This window comes from Amblyomma mixtum, chromosome 2 (assembly GCF_055824585.1).
Source record: "Amblyomma mixtum isolate Tamu chromosome 2, ASM5582458v1, whole genome shotgun sequence".
Classification (NCBI taxonomy): Eukaryota; Metazoa; Arthropoda; class Arachnida; order Ixodida; family Ixodidae; genus Amblyomma; species Amblyomma mixtum.
Genome location: NC_143013.1, coordinates 301,376,609 through 301,389,905, shown reverse-complemented (window position 1 = coordinate 301,389,905; position 13,297 = coordinate 301,376,609).

Below are 13,297 nucleotides of genomic sequence, written 5' to 3'. Positions count from 1 at the left end.
AGCTACACCCGGAGCAGATGACGGTCCCATGGGCGCACCACTCGAGCTCGTGCTCCTGGACCTGAATTGAGAGTCCGGATATCTCGCAGCAGCCTATCGGGAGGTTGCTGCACAGGATCTGCAAGCGGCAAGAAGAATGACGACGAATCGTTTTCCTTCACATCTTCTGGGGACACAGGCGACGAGTATAAACAAGCATGGACGAAATCACCAGTACAGACAGTGACTACATGTATGTTGGCATGGCACGGAACACTGGTTCCGCATTGAAATTAACTTTGTATATAATTACAGCCCTCCACTAGGGCACCTCTTTCCCTCTTCTATTTCACTCCCACCTTCTTTCCTCCTCACTCGGCGCGGCTGAGCTCTCATCGAGAAGTGAGACAGCGTTCCATTTCCCTTCCTCAAAACCACAAATACACTGAATTAAAGGTGCACGAAAAAGGAATCTGAACTCGTCTTTTTACCACAGGAACTCCTCCTGCACGTTCTGAGAATTCTTAGCAACTTTCAATTATTGTCCTGTGCGGCCGATTTCCCTCACTTAAAACGGATTAAACGTCCCGGCTCTCGCCTTTCTTTGAACTCACCACTGACGGTAGCAGAAGTCAACCAACCATTCAGCCAGTCTTAGGGCGGCTTGCCCCTCTTCCATTGGCGGAGTGATATATAGCAATCGGCGAAAGCCGAAGTGCACGCGTATTTTTATTTCCTTGGGCCTAATTTGAAGCTATGTTGTTTATGACTGGAACTGTTTCTCTATGGAAGCCTAAGAAAACCAAATAAAAGCTAAAGCGAAGCCGCCACGCGACTGGCTGAAAGGAACTCCACGCGTTGGCTGACTCCTACCGTCAGCGGTGAGCTAAAAAAAATGCGAGAGCCGGGACGTTTAATCCGGGTTTCGTTTGGTTTATGGGGTTTAATGTCCCAAAGCGACTAAGTCTATGAGAGACGCCGTAGTGGAGGGCTCCGGATATTTCGACCACCTGGGGTTCTTTAACGTGCACTGACATCGCACAGTACACGGGCCTCTAGAATTTCGGTTCAAATTAAGGAAATCGGCCGCACACGACCATAATTCCAAGTTTCTAAGAATGCTTGGAACGTGTAGATCGAGTTCCCGCACGAGTTCAGATCCCTGTTCAGTGCACCTTGAAGGGCCCTGTGCCCCAACCATGCCTTTGGTGTGATAATGCCTTCTGTAGTCTTCTGAGGCCTCAATGGTCTGTCAGATGCTATCGAGAACGTGAATCTATTTCTATTATTGGAAGAAAAATACTTTTCCTCGTCCAACTATCGAACACAGTGTGTGTGTGTGTGTGCGTGTGTGTGCGTGTGTGTGTGTGTGTGTGTGTGTGTGTGTGTGCGTGCGTGCGTGCGTGCGTGCGTGCGTGCGTGCGTGCGTGCGTGTGTGTGTGTGTGTGTGTGTTGTGCGCGTGCGTGCGTGTGTGTGTGTGTGTGTGTGTGTGTGTGTGTGTGTGTGTGTGTGTGTGTGTGTGTGTGTTGGTTTGGTTTGGTTTTATGGGGTTTAACGTCCCAAAGCGACTAAGGCTATGAGAGACGCCGTAGTGGAGGGCTCCGGAAATTTCGACCACCTGGGGTTCTTTAACGTGCACTGACATCGCACAGTACACGGGCCTCGAATTTCTCCTCCAAAGAAATTCAGCCGCCGCGGCCGGGATCGAACCCGCGTCTTTCGGGCCAGCAGCCGAGCACCATAGCCACTAAGCCACCACGGCGGCGAGTGTGTGTGTGTGTGTGTGTGTGTGTGTGTGTGTGTGTGTGTGTGCGTGCGCGTGTGTGTGTGTGTGTGTGTGCATGCGTGCGTGCGTGTGCGCGCGCGCGCGTGCGTGCGTGCGTGCGTGAGTGCGTGCGCACACGCGAAAAGACCAGGCCAGCTGAAACGTTTGCGACGCACTATCTTTAATTTCTTTTCAGAAAGGAAATGCCACTGTAACTGTTACTTCCCAGTGGACACCTCCACAGCGTTTTGAGGGAAGAGAGGCAGTTGGGAGTTAAAGAAGAAGGAAGAAGGTCCGTTGTAAAGGACTCCAGGATAGTTTCGACCTCGTGGGGATCCTTAACGTACAATGACAAACCACAGCATACGGGCGTCTCTTGTGATTCGCCTCCTCCAAAACGCGGCCGTCCAGCGCTCTAGCCACGCAGACACCGCAGCGGGTAATATCTTAAGCACCGTAGCTGCGGCAGGCGGAATTGAAAGGGAATGGGAGAGGATAGTGAGGTAAAGAACACGAGGGGCGATAGCGAGAGAAGACCCGGTGCGGAGGCTCAGTGGTTAGGGCACTCGGCTACAAAGCCGGAGTTCCCGGATTTTAACGCGGCCTCGGCGGCAGTTTTAATGCGAAAGCAATACTACGTTCATGAACGGCCTTTCGCGTAGCGGCGGCCGGTAGCCATGTTTGACCTTTAGAATGACCTCTGACGTCATACCAGAGGGACAGAAAGGCTACCAAGTCGAGTCGTCGCGCAGCGGCGGCCGGTAGCCACGCGCGACATTTATAATTACCTCTGACGTCATGCCATACCTAGTGACGTCATAGCGTGACGTCATATCAGGATGAGAGATGGCGCCGTGGCTCAGCGGTTATGGTGCTCGGCGGCTAACCCGAAAGACGCGGGTTCGATCCCGGCCGCGGCGGCTAGAATTTCTTTGGAGGAGAAATTCTAGAGGCCCGTGTACTCTGCGATGTCAGTGCACGTTAAAGAACCCCAGGTGGTCGAAATTTCCGGAGCCCTCCACTACGGCGTCTCTCATAGCCTTAGTCGCTTTGGGACGTTAAACCCCATAAACCTAACCAAACCAGAGATGGGCTACCAAGTCGTCGTCGCGCAGCAGCAGCCGGTAGCCACGCGTGACCTGTAGACGCGGCGCACTGCGTTCCTTCCTTAGACGCGGCGCGCCGCGTTCCTTCCGTTAGAGGCCCTGCGCTCGCTTTCGCAACCTACCAGGCTTAACCAAAGCTAAGCCCCCGCCAATTTTTTTTTTTTCGATAGACGCAAACTACAAAACGCGCCCGTGCGATGACAGCGCACGTTAAAGATCCCCAGGTGGTCGAAATTATTACAGAGACGACCACTACGGCACCTGCGTCATTTACTTTCCTCAAAAACCAATTTACAAATTTTGAAGCGAAATCTTCGTTACGCTAGCTAAAGCAAAACTCACCGTGTCTTGAGATTTCACCTTCAAATAAAGCAAAGCAAGGGATCGGCGCCTAACTGGCCCCCTGGGACAGTGGACACCTTAGTCGCGCTTCAAAACCAATGAAAAGGCAGCCTCGAAAGCAAAGGCGCATAACTGGCCGCCTGGGACTCTGGACACCCCAGTCGTGCAGATGTGAGGGGCATGCGTTGACATTAACGCTGTGGCAGAAGCGCGGCACTGAAGTCATAGGCCGCCGTCGTTCATTGTGTTCATTGGCGTTGGCGTTCGTTCTACACTCCGATGATGTGCGCATACTACGTGCACATACTAGCTGCCTGGGACGCCTGAATCGCGCTTTTAGGTACGTGGTGGGATGAGAGAAAGGTGGGCTGCATGCGTTAGCGCTGGCAACGTTGTGGCAAACACGTGGCACTGCAGCAATAGGCCGCAGCGTTCATTGGGAGCGAAAACTCGCGGACAACCATTAACTGCCACCTGCCAGGGTGGGAGCGCTGCCTATCCAGTGTCCGGAACGCACTCAACGTTACAGACGCCAAGCCGCATATAGGTTTATTGGGGTTTAACTTCCCGAAGCAACTCAGGCTATGAGGGACGCCGTAGTGAAGGGCTCCGGAAATTTGCCCGATACGCAATAGCTTTCACTCTCTAACCAGGTGCAGCAGTAGCTAAACCGCACCTAGTCTGCGTCCGCTGGCTGCGACGCAGAGGCGAGGTTTTGTTACCGCAGCTTGCACGCATTACGGTTGGCAACTATCTTCTGAAAAGAACGCACACTGTCATTCGCTCTTACTAGAGCGCGGGCGCTAAACAGTAACAGCACGAACGGTTCGGCTGAGAATGAGGACGGAAAACAATGCATTTTGCGCAGTCAGTACGTCCCCGATCCTATTAGAACCATTCATTCTTTCTCTTTTCCCTGTCAGGTCTAAAATGTGCGACGATAGCAAAAGGTAAAAAGACACCAGATCGCCAAAATTTAGCCGGACCCCTCCACTACGATGCCTGTCTCTTATTTTCACCACATTATTTCAATCCCGGTCGCCGCGGTGGCTCAGTGGCTATGACACTCGGCTGCTGAGCCTAAAAACGCGGGTTCGATCCCGGCCAAGGTGGTCGAATTTCGATGGAGGCGAAATTCTAGAGGCCTGTGTACTGTGCGACGTCAGTGCACGTCAAAAGAACGCCAGAGGGTTGAAATTTCCGGAGCCCTCTACTACGGCGTCCGTCATAGTCCGTCATAGGCGTCCCTCGTAGTTAACTCCCATTAACCATAAAGAAATTTTTTTGTTCATTTCTGCAGAACCCACGCTCCAAATAAACGACACTCAAGCCATCTAACTACGATTGATGAAATCTGAGTATATTCAAGCCCATTGGTAAATACTCCAAGGCACAGGCAGTAAAGGTTTGATGTCTAGAAGTTCCACATGTACTGCGAGCTGGCCTTCGTTAAAGCCTCGAGATTAATTTCGACCACCTGGGGAGGTTTAGCGAGCGTTTGTATCGCACAGCACAAGCGCGTTCTTGCACTGCAAATCCGCTGAAATGCTGCAGTCAGGTACGGAATACAATCCGCTACTTGTGCTCAACGCCCGAACGACGCGACCACCGAGCCACCACGACGTGCGACGTCAAGGCATAGTGACACAATTTCAATATTCGCCACTTACGTGTCGAGCCACTATGTCCTGGCTGGAGTAGACCACGGCGGCGACAGCTTGCTGGCGGAGGCCCGGGCGTCCAAGACGCAGCACCTCATGGCACGCTGAGCGTAGCAGCCGGAGCAGGTGACGTGGCAGCAGGGGAGCACCACCATGTGCGAGCAAACCCGGCCACAGTAGGCGCAGTACCGGCTCAGAGGCAGGGGCTCCAGGAAGCACGCCAATCGCCAGGCCACGTCATAGTAGAAGCCATGCAGTGCACAGGCGGCGTCCGCTTGTTTCGCCTCCGACGCCATCTGATCCGCCGCCGACGCTAAGACGCTGACCTCCGTCCCCTGCCGCCTCAGCAAACCAAACTGTCGATGCAGAGCAGTGGAACGGAATCCCGGCATCACAGTCTCAGAAGAGGAGCAGCTTCAACTGACGTTGAGGACCAAAGGGTCAAGGCCGAATTAGTGACAGAGGAGTGATTACGTGTCTGAATTCACGTGCGCTCAAGGTGGAATGATGCAGTCGGATACAAGTCTGCAGTGAAGCTCCGCCCTCATTGGGGACCGCGGCACAGAATTCCTCGACGACGAAAAAGTAGTCCGGGGTTGTAAGTTTTCTTGTAACCTAAACAAGAAGCTTTTCACGGGAAGAAAATTTACAAGACCAGACAACGCGAATGCGAAAAAATCAGAATCGTAACCAAATCCGGCAACGTGATCCCCGAGGTCAGCAAAATCAGGATCCTAGGCATGGTCATCGAAAAGCATGGAAGAAACGGCGAAACCATCGCCCGTCTCACGGCAAAAGCGGCCAACGCTATGCGACTCCTCAAAAGAGTCACTTCCCGGAAGGCTGGCATGAGAGAGGAGAGCCTAATCAGGCTCGTCCAATCCTTCGTCATCAGCCACGTCGCGTACGTTGCAGCCTACCATAGATGGCTGCAACACGAACGCAACAAAATTAATGTAATCATCAGGAGAGCATACAAGGCGGCGCTGGGCCTGTTCGAGTCCACGAGCACGACCCGCCTCTTACAACTCGGGATCCACAACACGCTCGAAGAAATAGCCGAAGCGCAACGGACCTCTCAACTGGAGCGGCTGTCCACGACCAAAGCCGGGAGGAAGATACTGGACGACCTGGGAATAGGACACTCGAACGATGCGGAGACAAAGCTCCCCGTCCCCGAAGAGGTCCGACGCCAGACAAGAATCGACCCCATACCCAAGAACATGAACCCCGAGTATAACAAGGAAAGAAGAGCGGCGAGGGCCAAGGCTCTCATCGACCTGCACGCCAACGACGAGCACGCGCGGTACGTGGACGCGGCCGAATACCAACGGAACGCCTTCGCAGCGGTCGTCATAGAGGCGTCGACCGGCGCCACGAGGACGGCAGCGAGCGTGAGAGGCGCCGGAGCGGAACAAGCGGAGGAGGTGGCCATCGCCCTGGCCATCGCCGACGCAGACTGCTACACGGTGCTGAGTGACTCGAGACAGGCGGTGCGAAACTTCGCCAAAGGCCAAGTCTGCAGGGAGGCCGAACGCGTACTACGAGCGACTAAACTGCAAGACAGAAGAGTAAGAATCAAGTGGTTTCCGGCGCACGCGGGCGACGCGTCGGAACGCAGTGCGAACCACAATGAGACGGCACACGCAGCGGCGCGAGCGCTAACCAACCGCGCCCCGGCAACACACCGTCCGACGTGGTTCGGAGCCAAGGACCGCATGACCGACTACAGCGAAATCACGAAGGCCTACCGCCTGGCTCGCAGGACTCTCCCACCCCCGCACCCGAGGCTGAGTCGAGCGGAGGCGGTACTACTGAGACAGCTCCAGACCGGATCGCTACCGAGCCCGGGACTGATGCATCGCATGTACCCCGAGACCTACCCGACCGATACGTGTAGAGTCTGCCGGAGGGAGCCGGCAGATCAGACGCACATCTTGTGGGACTGCATCAGAAATCCAAAGGAAGCAAGATCAGGAACAATCCCGCCGCGGCTGGAGGCAGCAGCGAAGAGCAACGACCATGAACAACAGCTATGGGCCGTCCAGCAGGTCCTCGGGGCGCTCGAAAGGCAGGGACCCAGCGAGCCGGCAACGGCGAGCGGAGACCCGCGCCGAGTAACGGCAGCCTCGTAGACGACGTAGGCCCTCGTCGGGGCGCGCGAGCGCCCAACTGCAGGCACAAATAAAGTTTACTCCAATCCAATCCAATACAAGCTATATTATTTTGATACTTGGCTTGTTTAAAAAATTCCGGGGCCACTTCGGCTCTCTAAAGTGCTGCAACGCAAAAGCCTTTCCTGGCGCACTATTTGGCATTTATTTATTGCTTATTTTTGCTTTTAATGTTTGTTGTTTTTATTTTTCATGTAGTTTGGTTTATTTTTTTGTTATTGCCTTTTTGATTTCTTTATTTTTTATTTTTCTTCCTTTTTTGTACTTTCTTGAATTTTAATTTATTTCGATTTTTATTTGATATTCATACTTTTTATCTTCTTTTCATTCTTTCTTAATTTTTTTATTTCTGTGGGTGACCTCATTACTCCGATTCCACGCACTACGACGTCATAACCATTTCCACCAACCGATGGATGGCTGGATGGATGGATCCATGCATCCACCAACCGAAAAGCGTCACCCCTCTGCTGACAAGCTTCTGCTGACAAGCTTCTGTCGACAACTATGAGGCATTAAAGGCCTTAATTTCATCAGACAATAAAAAAATCATTTCGTTTGCTGTTCGATTGGCCAGCGGAGTAATTAATACAGGTTGCCGCGGACCGTGTGCCAGTGTTAACTGCTGTTTTTTTTTTTAATTGTATCTTACTATAGGGCGTGCAGATCACAGAACGCAAGAAATTGCATCGACACATCAACCAGCAACCCGGCGGCCATAGAGCTATCCGGGGGCTCAGCGCAATAGGGGGCATAGCTGCGACGTGATATTTTCTTTTAGACAAAAATAATTCAAAACCGTTACAATAATAATTAAATTAATAACACTAGCGTTCCAGCAATTTCAAACGCAAGGCAAATCGGGCGTGCATGGACGCTAGGTGCCGCCTTATATATAGTAAAATTAGAGTACCGCATTCCTCTTACCCGCGCCAGCGTGCTTGGGAGGAATACGGCCGCTATGGTCCCAAGTTACTGGAACAGCGAGCCCCAAAATTTGTAGATAATTTCATCTGTCGGTGGTTGTCCAAAGGCTCCGGGCCATTTTTCTAATGACTGCATGCACGCGCAAGTTTCTGCTTAGAAGACTTACAAAAATTATTTCTTCCAGTTTCTTTGAGTGTTCACAATATCACTAAAGCTGCCTCTGCTAACTCCGCATAAAAATTCTTTTGATTCTTTTGTATTTCACGAAACCAATCCGCCGCGGCGGCTCAGTGGTTACGGCGCTCGGCTACTGACCCGAAAGACGCGGGCTCGAACCCGGCCGCGGCGGCCGAATTTCGATGGAGGTAAAATTCTTGAGGCCCGTGTACTGTGGAATGTCAGTGCACGTCAAAGAACCCCAGGTGGTCGAAAGACGCGGGTTCGATCCCGGCCGCGGCGGTTGAATTTCTTTGGAGGAGAAATTCGAGGCCTGTGTAATGTGCGATGTCAGTGCACGTTAAAGAACCCCAGGTGGTCGAAATTTCCGGAGCCCTCCACTACGACGTCTCTCATAGCCTCAGTCGCTTTGGGACGTTAAACCCCATTAACAAAACGAAATTTCCGGAGCCCTTCACTACGGCGTCTCTCATAGCCTGAGTCGCTTTGGGACATTAAACCCCAATAAATCAAACTAAACCAAACAAAACCAATGTTACGATGGCAGATGGTAAATTGGTTTCTGAGGAAAGGAAATGGCGCAGCATGTCTACATGTCTCTGTGGACACCTGAACCGCGCCGTAAGGGAAAGGAGGAAGGTGGGAGTGAAACAAGAAAGCGGCCAAGGCAGATGCTCCAGAGACGTAGTTTTCAGGCAGCGGCCGCCATGTATACCTTCCAGATCCGTTTCCGGGAAGAGGGGTTTCGGGGTGCTCTGCTCGACGCTCGATTTTCGAGGTCAAGCAGGGTTCAGACAAAGATCGGCGAAATCGGTGTAGGAGGACTTAGTGCCAACGCTTAAAACTGGAGTGACACGCAAGCTCCACCTTAAGGATATGGAGAGTAGGCTAAGGCTGATATGTGCAGAATTAATAATTCTCCATTCAGCAGTTATAGATCCCTGGGGTCCCTAATACCACAACGCTATCCAGTTGAGCTCGAAAGACGGAGGTGATTCTGCAGCAGCTGTCACAAATATCGGAAGGAAGGAGTGAAAAAAGAAAGGAAGAAAGAGGTTTGGTAGTGGAGGTCTCCGGTATAATTTCGACCACCTGGGGTCTTTAATGTGCCCTGACGTCACACGGGCGCCTTTTGCGTTTCGCCTCTATCGCGTTTCGATGGAGGCGAAACACAAAAGGCGCCCGTGTGATTTGTGATCCCAGTGCACGTTAAGAACAATTGTCTTTTAGTCGAGTCGAATTGTTCTTTCGTCAGTGCAGAAAGAAATGCAGATTCCAGAAGAATAACTCAAGATGAATGGCACGCGCAATCTATTCGGCATTGAGTCTCAAAGTGCCCCCAACCGGCGCATTCTTACTGACGAACAATATGCGTTGCAGAAAATTCTTACCTCGGTTACTTTTGCGCTAAACTCAGAATTTGAAGTATGCGCATATATTTTGGATCTACCAGACCCGCTCTGCTTCATCTAAAAGCGAGTGCCGGTGAATGCGAGACACATCGCGACGAGCCAACGTCGGCGAGCAGAACTTGTAAATCAGGCCGCCTGTCAGCGCTTTGTTCTTACCATTGCGTTTCTTTTGAATAGGTACACGTGAAACCTTACGCTATCTGCGTCGAAACGGGAAAAGAAATGGCATCGAATTCCGTTCTGAAGAAAGTGTGGTTGGCAGCACTGCGGGACGATGCGTGAAGCGTTGTACTCTGCCGATATTCCGTTTTCAGATCACGGCGCTTCCAGTCGCTTGTCCGTTATTTTGCATACTGTGGATAAAATAAAGCATTTGTTGCGTACGTACTGATTTAAAGGGTACTTTTTGCTTTGTGCTCTCCCCAATCATGTAAACTGCATTTTATTTTCAAAAAAGGCGTGATCTCAAATGTTTCAGAGCTCGCAAGCCGCGAAACTGACCCTCGCTTGGGACGACCTTTGCATTGGGAGGGTATATCTGTGTATTTTATTATTAAGGAGAAAGCCTTTATTGCCTCATTCTGTCGTTAGCAATCCGTGTCGGCAGCCGCGTGTCTGCGTCCATGTCGGTAGCCGTGTCGGCAGCCGTGTCGACAGATGTGTCCACGTTTTGACGGGTGTCCACCGACATATGTGAGACAGTTACTGCGTAATTTCCTTTCTTCAAATACCATTTTCAGTTTCTTCATAACGGCCCCTCTTTCTTCTTTCGCTGCCACTTCCTCCCTTCCTGTACGGTGCGGTTAAGGAGTCTGACTTACAGGCCCAACAAGCCTTAGTCGGGCGCGCCCGGGCTGCGGCAACCGCCACTGGGGTCCCATAATAGGGACCTCCACCTAGTGTTTGTTAGGATCGGTCCCTTACGGGCTGATCCAAACTTACCTCCTGTTCATTCTTAATAAATGCTTTCACCACCACCACCACCACCGAGACGACTGAGAATTACAGCGCCATATTTTTCCTCAAAAGCGTTGCGTTCAAAGGACAAGGCATCGCTCCGAACGGATGCTGGCGTTCCGTGGACTCCCTGGCAGCGCTACAACACGCTGTCGCGTTCCACTCCTAAAGGCGAAGCTTAAGCGCCATAATTAGCAGTCAATTAGTGCTGAGTGATTAATCACTAATTAGTCATTAATTAGTGAATTGTCATTACTTCGTCATCACTTATGTGTGACGTCATCCAGTGCTGACGTCACCAGTGTCACATAGGCAAAGTGGTGCGGAAAACGCTTTCGCCTCTACGCACTTGAGACAGTCAAAGAGCCCCTGAATTTTTTTCTGCCAGCCCCTTTTCTTCAACAATGTTGATTCGGAGCAACCACAGCTATAAACAGAAGCGTTAAGCTGATACCGCGGTGGAAGAATGGGGCTGGTGCTGAAATCACATCCTGTGCAATGATTACAAAACTCATAAATCACCTCTTCCCTACTGCTCATTAGTTTATTTTGCATGTCATTATCACTTATATTAATAGAACATTGTTCATAGTGGTGCAGAAACGACGATGAAATACTGACCTGCTCCATCCACATAAACACAAAAAACATTTGACGAAAAGACCATAAAAAACAAGATAAAACTTTTATTTTTTTCGAGATGAAGCAGAGAGAGAGAGACAAAAAACTTTATTGTACCAGGAATTTGGGGCACGGCCCCACTGCACTCAAGTGTTTATGTTCCTGAGGTCCATAACACTGGCAGCCCAACGGCAGTCTATAAGACGCGTCATGGCGTTCTGGCGCGTTGCGTGGGGCAGATTTAAATGATGAAAACTCTTCCTTAAGGCGGAGCTTTGGAGTCCCCTCCAATTTTTGAGAGCCCCTCACTTTAGGCGCTGCTGTAAAAAAAAAGGCAAAAACAGGGGGGCAGACACAGTGTCCTTCCCGGAGTAGATTGCAGCAGGAATCTCGCAGCGGCATTGCTTAAAACGGAGAGTGTTCATGCCTTAAACAGGAGAGCGCACTCCATCGTAGGCCTGCAGGCTTATTGTGCGATTCTCTATTTCCCACGCAGCGTACATAAAAAAAAAAATAGTAATAGCATGTATAACGACCTTCACCCCTCAAACATGCACCCATTTTATTGGCTGTTTTTTAAAAATAAAGCGAAATTTATCTGAAAGCCCTTCAGAACGCCCGCCGCCTTCTCAAGTTTCAGGCAGTCTAGATACACCACCTTGAGCAGCCTACTATCGAGTAGCTTCCCACAAGAATGCGGTTTGCCATGCGAAAAAGCTGCAGTCACTTCTTTATTGAAAATACTTATTAAACCTGGAGTTATCGACCGGGAGACTCAGTTTTAGCGGGAATTGTGGGAACCTTGAGTGGCAGCTGCGCCAAAATTTCCCCAGATATTGCTGCACAGGCAGTATACTTTTTATCTCGGTAATTTCCTGTCTGGCAGGTATTTCTGAGCGACGCATCAAGTCGGTAAACTGGCTACGAAACGGCACGCTGTCACTAGACCGTCCCTCCGCTTGAGCGGGCATGCTGTACTGGGCCATAGTGGCCCCTATTTCTTGTGGTTTGGGTCTGCTTTTCCGTCCTATAGGCAGCACTTGCTCGGTAGAGAGCCTTTGAGCAGCCCTTTTTTTTCATACTTTTCAGTGGCCCACTACTACTTCAGTACGCCAACACGCTAATAATACGGCGCAGTATTAGCGCGACACCATCGTGACGCCTTTGCTTGACGCCCAAGGCGAAAGGAAACGATACGAGCAGCTAGTTCGCTTACTCGATGGCTCTCCACGCTAAACGGACAAAGCACAGGCAGAGCAGTGCAAGCAAGACGCTCACAATTAAAAGAATAAGGCTAGCGTGATGAAATAAATCAGTAAATACAAGCAGGCGCCAAGCTGTAATAGTTAAAAAAAGCGCCCATTAAACTATCGTTTAACGAATTACAGTTCAATACGATTCATCTCTTTCCTAATATCCTTCACCACTGCTATTACAATGCCGCGAAAGCACTCACTATACGTCAGAAAGCCAATTACTAAATATTGACGGCAGTCTATATACAGGAAAACAACCCGAGTATGGGAATTGCTTGCAGGTCAAAAGTGCAGCCGTCAGAGCAGTTTGTCGCTGATCGAAACCTCCACGCTCACTTGGTGACCAATGTGAGTGTTTTACAAGTGGTTAAGAAAGTAGATGAGCACTGTGGGCACATGGAGTCCAGGCGGTCTTTCCAGTGCGTACTTTCTGGTGAGGCAGTGGCGACAGCAGAAATGACTCGATGCTTGTCTTGCATTATTTTTTTCCTTCTGATTCAAAGGTACGATTCAATCGAGTCAACAGAGTGTGGCATGAACAGGAGATAGTGGAGAGCACTTATTCTCTACCGAATTTCGTATTCTTAGGTAGTGCGCTATTTGGTGCCCATGGTACACTCTGTATTATCGGATGTCCAACCGAGAAGGAACAGTGGTTTGCTTTTGCAGCGAATCACAACTGCAGCGTCACTGTAACTGTGGTTCAGACTTGCGCGGTAAACAAAACGTTGATGGTGTGCTGCCTGCAGCAAATGGAGAGCACCGCTTTCCTTAATGCAGCTCACAACAACCGCAGTCAGGTGATCAAATCTTAGCAACGCTTTGAGTTCGCATTGCGGGCAGAATTTTTGTGAAAACTGAATCCTGCAATCAAGGCGTGTGCCGCCGGAGAAATTCTTGACTTGTTAATGTAGTCCCC